Source organism: Balaenoptera ricei, chromosome 4 (assembly GCF_028023285.1).
Source record: "Balaenoptera ricei isolate mBalRic1 chromosome 4, mBalRic1.hap2, whole genome shotgun sequence".
Taxonomy (NCBI): domain Eukaryota; kingdom Metazoa; phylum Chordata; class Mammalia; order Artiodactyla; family Balaenopteridae; genus Balaenoptera; species Balaenoptera ricei.
Genome location: NC_082642.1, coordinates 101,082,684 through 101,088,792, shown reverse-complemented (window position 1 = coordinate 101,088,792; position 6,109 = coordinate 101,082,684).

The following is a 6,109-nucleotide window of genomic DNA, read 5'->3' as shown; positions in this document are numbered from 1 at the left end:
AGGTGCTCAACGTGAGTTGCCATTCCACGTCCCCCAATCCTTCCTGACCCCAGTTTGGGGACTGTAATCACACCTTGAATGGTTTCGAGAGGGTTTCTGTCTGCGATCAATTAAGGTGGACTCTTGGGGAATCAATAGGAGTCTGAGGTTTCCTATATGCCTTAGGGGAAGGATATTTTATTATTCTCTGGGAATAAAGGGAAAAGATTCTTTTAAAACATTTTTCAAACTAAATACTTGTGTAATTAAAGCATTTTAATAAAAATTTCAAACAAAGACCATCAAAAGGTCAAGATTAGAGTGTGTAAGCAACCATCTTCTCCAGGATGCTTTTTCCTGTTGAGGCAGCTTGGAGCTCACTGAGAAACCCCAGAGTTAAATGATTATCCTGTGCCTTCCTAATTAGGAACAGGCTGTTCTCTGCAGTTTGATTAGTTTCACTGGTAGCGATGGGATTACAGCTTATTAAAACTGACAGTGCTGTGGAGGGCAGGGAGCCAGGAAGGTCAAACTTACATGCTGAGCCAGCCACCAGCAAGGCTCTGCCTTTACCTGAAGGTTTGGTGTAATTGGCATTCATCCTAATACTCTTTTTCATTTCTTTTATTTTTTTCAACTGTCAAGTCTCTTCCTCATTTTACACCTTTTCTCTCTCTTCTTCCTCATGGGAGTCCCTGACTTATGACCATATAACCCAAATAACAGTTGGCCAAACCAGAAAAGCAAGCCCCGTGTAAAGTAGGGTAAACATACATCCTCGTTGTTCACGACAGTCCTGGTTTATGTCTGTGGTCCAGGTGTCATTACTAACAGCACCCCCTTTTACTCTCAAAGGTGCCCTGTTTGGACAAGTTATATGGTCACCCTAATGTGAGTGGTGGGGATGGTCAAACTAGAGAGCAGATGCCCCATCTAAACAGGACAGCTGCTACCCACCTCTTGCTAACTGCTGCTGTGGGTCCTGTGCTGTCAGATCTTCCAGTGTTTCAGAGAAGGCAAAAAATCTGGAATTTTCACGTGAAAGCTCACAATTTTTAAATGCTGGATCAATTTTTAAAAAATATTCTGCTAGCCAGACAAAAGCTAGGTGTACCTAGTTTGCAGCCTTTGGGTTAGAATCTGGAGGGAAGACTGGCATCTTTAACATTTAAAAGTTTCTCAGTGATGCATAAAAATATATAGAAAAAGCACCTAGAGTTTCTAGCTCCTGCAGCTGATTACAGATTTCCCCATTAAGAGATCCACATGTTAGGAACCAAATTATTAGTTATGCTTTTTTTTAAAAAAATTACCAGTTTACATAATTAATCAGGATGCATTTTAAGTTCTAACTTTTTTTGTTTATTGTGTAATGCATCACTTGGAAATACCGAGGAAATATCCTTTTGTTTTTTAGTGATGCATGAGTGGAACTAATGCTAGTTGGCAGTATTTGATTGTAAGAAATCAATAAAGTAATTGTATTTTTTTTTTTAAAAGAGATCCCTATGTTGTCCCAACTCGCTGGCACAATCCCCAGATAACTCCCAGAACCATTCCAAATCTGCCCAAAGGGAGGGTATGGATCGCCTTGTTCAACCTATTTTATGGTTGAGAAATGTTAGGCCTGGAGAAGAAAGAGTAGCAGTCACTGTGTCTTTCCTCTTAAGGAGTTTAAAACAGAAGCATATTTCTTTCCAGTTACCATTTTGGCTCTCCCCCTTCCTACCCTATTTCCTGCCGGGCTGTGCCCTTCCAGGGTCAGCAGTGATTTGCCAGTACCTGCTTTCCAAGGATCCTTTCTGACTCACAAAACCAGTTGGTACAAGGACATAAGGTCTCCTATCACACCTTCCAGCATTAACAGCAATAGTCCTGGCTGACACAGCTCAATTACTGTTTGTCGAGGGAGCGAATATTTTCAGAGCAGTTGAGGCATTATCTTCAGATTTTCGCCAGCTGAGCACTGGTTAGAAGTGACTGGCACAGCAATACGTGGTGGGACCTAGGCTGAATGTCTTGTTAGTGTGGTTTTATCTCACTTGACGCTAGGCAAGCTCCCAGTGACCTGACACATTTTTATTCTCTTCTTTGACTCGGTTCTGCTTTCTACCATTAGCGTCTTCTAGTGCTGGCCTCAAAGCAATTTCCCCTGCTCTGACAAGAGGAACTCAGAGTGAACTTTTCTTTTGTTCTTATTCCTCACAATCCACTTTGAGACCAGGCTGAAGTTGCCAAGGACTTCAAACGCCTGTGCACCTGCCAGTGTGATTCAGAGGGATTAGCGCGCCCCACTCTGCACACTCTCCCTCTGCATGTTCGCCTCTTTCTCTAAACTGCTGTCCCCTGCTGTCTGCTCCTTTGTCTGAGAAATATATTTTCTCTTATTATCCCCTTGTTCCCTGCCTCTTTCTGATGACTTCGGAACAAAATCAGGATGTGGCTATTAATGGTCTTCTTTCTTAACAGCCCAGAGTCACTTCCTTTTATTTAGTCCATTTTCCCTTCCCTCCCGAACAACATAATCATCTCTGCTTCAAATAAAAGTTTCATTACCATTTCATAACTACTCTTTATCGTTGCTCTCAATAAGGCATATGAGAGAGGAGATAAAAGTAAGGGAAGAGAAGCCAAAAGGTGAGGGGGTGAGGGAATCTCCAAAACTGAGAAACGGGGCAAGCATGTTCGGGATGCTTCTTTCATGAAGAAATTAGGTAAAACTAACCCTCAAGACTGAACGTTACCAGCCCAGTGGTCTGGTGAAGTTTTCCTCTAATTTTTATGGATGGAATGGGAAGATGGTCTCCCCTCGGAGGATCTGATTTCCTTCCAGATGGTTAAAGTACCACTCAGAACCATCCCAGGATCATTTATGTTGGTCATAAATCCTTTCATAGAATTCAATTACATAATAGATATAAGAGTTTTTCAAATCACACCTCCCAAAAGCTAAAATATTTACCCACATTTTCCAGCATTTTCCATTCCCTACTCATCTGTTTTTATTTTCATTTAACAAACTTATAGAACATTTTCATGACACTTCTGTGTATCATTCCCCATGATGCCAGCTGAAGAAAATACAAACTATGTAAATATATTCAGTCCCCCACATAGTAATTACACATCAAAAGAGAAGAGAATGACAGAGCATGTTCAATTTTTTTCTTTTTTTACCCTGTATCTGATTTTGGTTAGACTCCAATTTCATGTTGTCTGAGTAGAAAAGTCGCTTCCAGTCATGTGAAAAAAGTCAGTTCAACTTCACTTTTCGACTTGAACATTCAGCTATTACCACAAATCCAACATGTCAGAAACTAGATTTATTGTCTATGTTCCTTCAATCAAACTAGTTCTCCACTTCAACTTCCTTGCCTCTGTCAATGGCACCTGTCTTCTAGTCAATCCAGCTGGGAAACTTACTCCTTGGATGAATGATATAATTCATAAAAGGGATGGGGATAAGATATTTTAAGGGAGAGAGCAACAAGGCTTGATGACTGGTTCAGAGGATGCAGTTAAGTCATGATTCAAGGAAGATTACCACCTGTCCTGCCCTCATCCCCTTCTTGTCTGATCCCACTCCTCTCTTTCTCTTTTAGTTTTACCATTCACTGCTACTAGGCTAAGCTGTCATAAATGTTACCTTCACTGGGACACTCCCTGACTAAAAACCTTCCATGGCCGTCCAATGCCATATAGATCAGCACTAAGCTGGCTGCATGAATGTCTAGGCCTGTCACAATCTGATGCTATCCAGTTGCCATGGACTTCCCTCCCCTCTTCCCCCCGCAAAAACAAACAAAGTCTGAAGCCCAGTGTTTCCCAATTTCACTCCTTGAACTCCCTAAATTGAGAGCATCTAGTCTCCTTCAGGAACAAAGGCCAGAGGTAGGTGGAAGCCTAGGCCAAACAAAGTTCCTTGTGTGATCACCTCTCCTGGTTGCCCTCTGGGCCACCCCTGTAATTACTGCCTGTTATTCTAGGACTGGTAAGTCAGACTGACTTAGCAACTGTTTTCTTTTCCTTTTTTGGGTCCAGAAATCTGCAGCTGCATTTTAATGATGAGAGGACTGAGGAGTCACCAGAGATGGTAATTTTGTTTTGGTCAAAGTCTCATACATTTGCATATAAATGAAAAACAAAAGGACATTTAAATTGTAGAAGTTGGGGGAGGAAATTAGCTTTTCTCCTTGTCAAAAAAAGGATTCTTTGGTGACACAGAGAATATAATAATTTATCAACCCCCTCATTTTATACACAGAGGTAGAACCGTGGCCCAGATAGAATATGACTAACCCAAGGTCCAACAGGAAATGGGAGGCAAGGCTGGAACAGGAGTTTAGGAGTTTAGGTTTCCTTTCTCAGCTCTTCTCTCTGTCCCTATCTCTTGTTCTGCTTCATGCAGGCTCAGTACTCTTAAGCAGCTCCTACGTCGTATACTGGGTGCTTGTGATGGTTAATTTTATGTGTCAACTTGACTGGGTAAGTGATGCCCAGATAGCTGGTAAAACATTATTTCTGAGTGTGTCTGTGAGGATGTTTCAGGAAAGATTAGCATTCGAATCCACAGACTGAATAAAGATCTCTCTCACCAGTGCGGGGGGCATCATCCAGTTTCTTGAGGGCCTGAAGAGAACAGAAAGGCAGAGGAAGGCTGAATTAGCTCTCTTGCTTGAGCTGGGACATCCACCTTCTCCTGTTCCTCTGGATATCGATGTTCCTGATTCTTGACCCTTTGGACTCAGACTGGAACTTACACCACTTGCTCCCCTGGTTCTCAGGACCTTGGGTTTGGACCGGAACTACACCACCAGCTTCTCTGGGCCACCAGCTTGTGGATGGCAGATCAGATTGTAGGACTTCTTGACCTACATAATTATGTGAGCCAATTCCTATAATAAATCTCTCCTATATGTCTTCTATCTATCTATCTATCTATCTATCATCTATCTATCTATCTATCTATCTATCTATCTATCTATCATCTCTCTATCTCCTTTTGGTTCTGTTTCTCTGGAGAACTCTGACAGGCATGATTTTACCACTTTGGCAGTGGCTGTAGCCTCCCCAGCTGCTGGGATAATAGTGATTCTTGAACACAAAGGTCATTCTGTTTGTAGATACATTTTTAAAAGTCTGCATTGACCTCATTATGACTGTGGGCACCATGTTGGGTTGGCAAAGATGTCGCAAGCCTAGTTCAGAAAGATCATACAGACCAAGCTTTCCCCAATGTATTACATTATGCCATTTATAATCCCTTCTCTGGCCTATGCCCTTCCCATAATTGTAAAGGGCCCCACTGCTTTTTATGAATTCTGTGTCAGGAGAGGGGAAGGAGTGAGCAATGGTGTTTATCATCCAGGGCCTCATCAGGTGATCATATCTTTTTCTCATGGGTCCTTGATGATCTATGGAATTTGGTCCAGCTAAATCAATACATAAAAACAAATCTTGAGGGACATCCCAATAATCTGGGGACACTGGGGACATTGTTCAGTCATATATATCCTCACCATCCTGATTCTTTCCAATACCTAGCATTCGTTCAATCAGTCAAGAAAAAACTTATCCAGTTCCAACTAAGTGTCAGGCACTCTCTACACTTGGGGTTCAATGACAAACACCCCACAGAGAGCACCTACCTTCTTGGAATTTATAGACCAGGAGCAAACTCAAAATTACATACATTCTACAGAGTTAGAAAACTTCACTTTGCTCAATAATCTATTAAATCATATCCCAACCACGAAAGAAGACTATGAAACTGTCCTAAGAAATGAGAGAATGTAGAAGATCACCAGATGATAATACCTATAGAAAAAGAAAATACAAATGTTAAAGAGTTTTCTACTATTTGTTAATGAAGAAATAGAACTGCGGGCCAAATTAGTGAGCTGAGTTTGCCTGGGCTGGCTCACACTAATTCAATTGGAGTGTTCTTCATTTTAAGGCTCCCAACAAATCTACAATCCCTCAAAAAAGTATAATTGTTCCCATTTATATTTGAGAAAACAGGCTGGAACAATCAAATAACTACTTACAGTTATGTACCTTGATTCCAGGAATATCTAGCTCTGGAGCCTACACTATAATTCCAACCTCACCCCCTTCTCACTCACTGGCA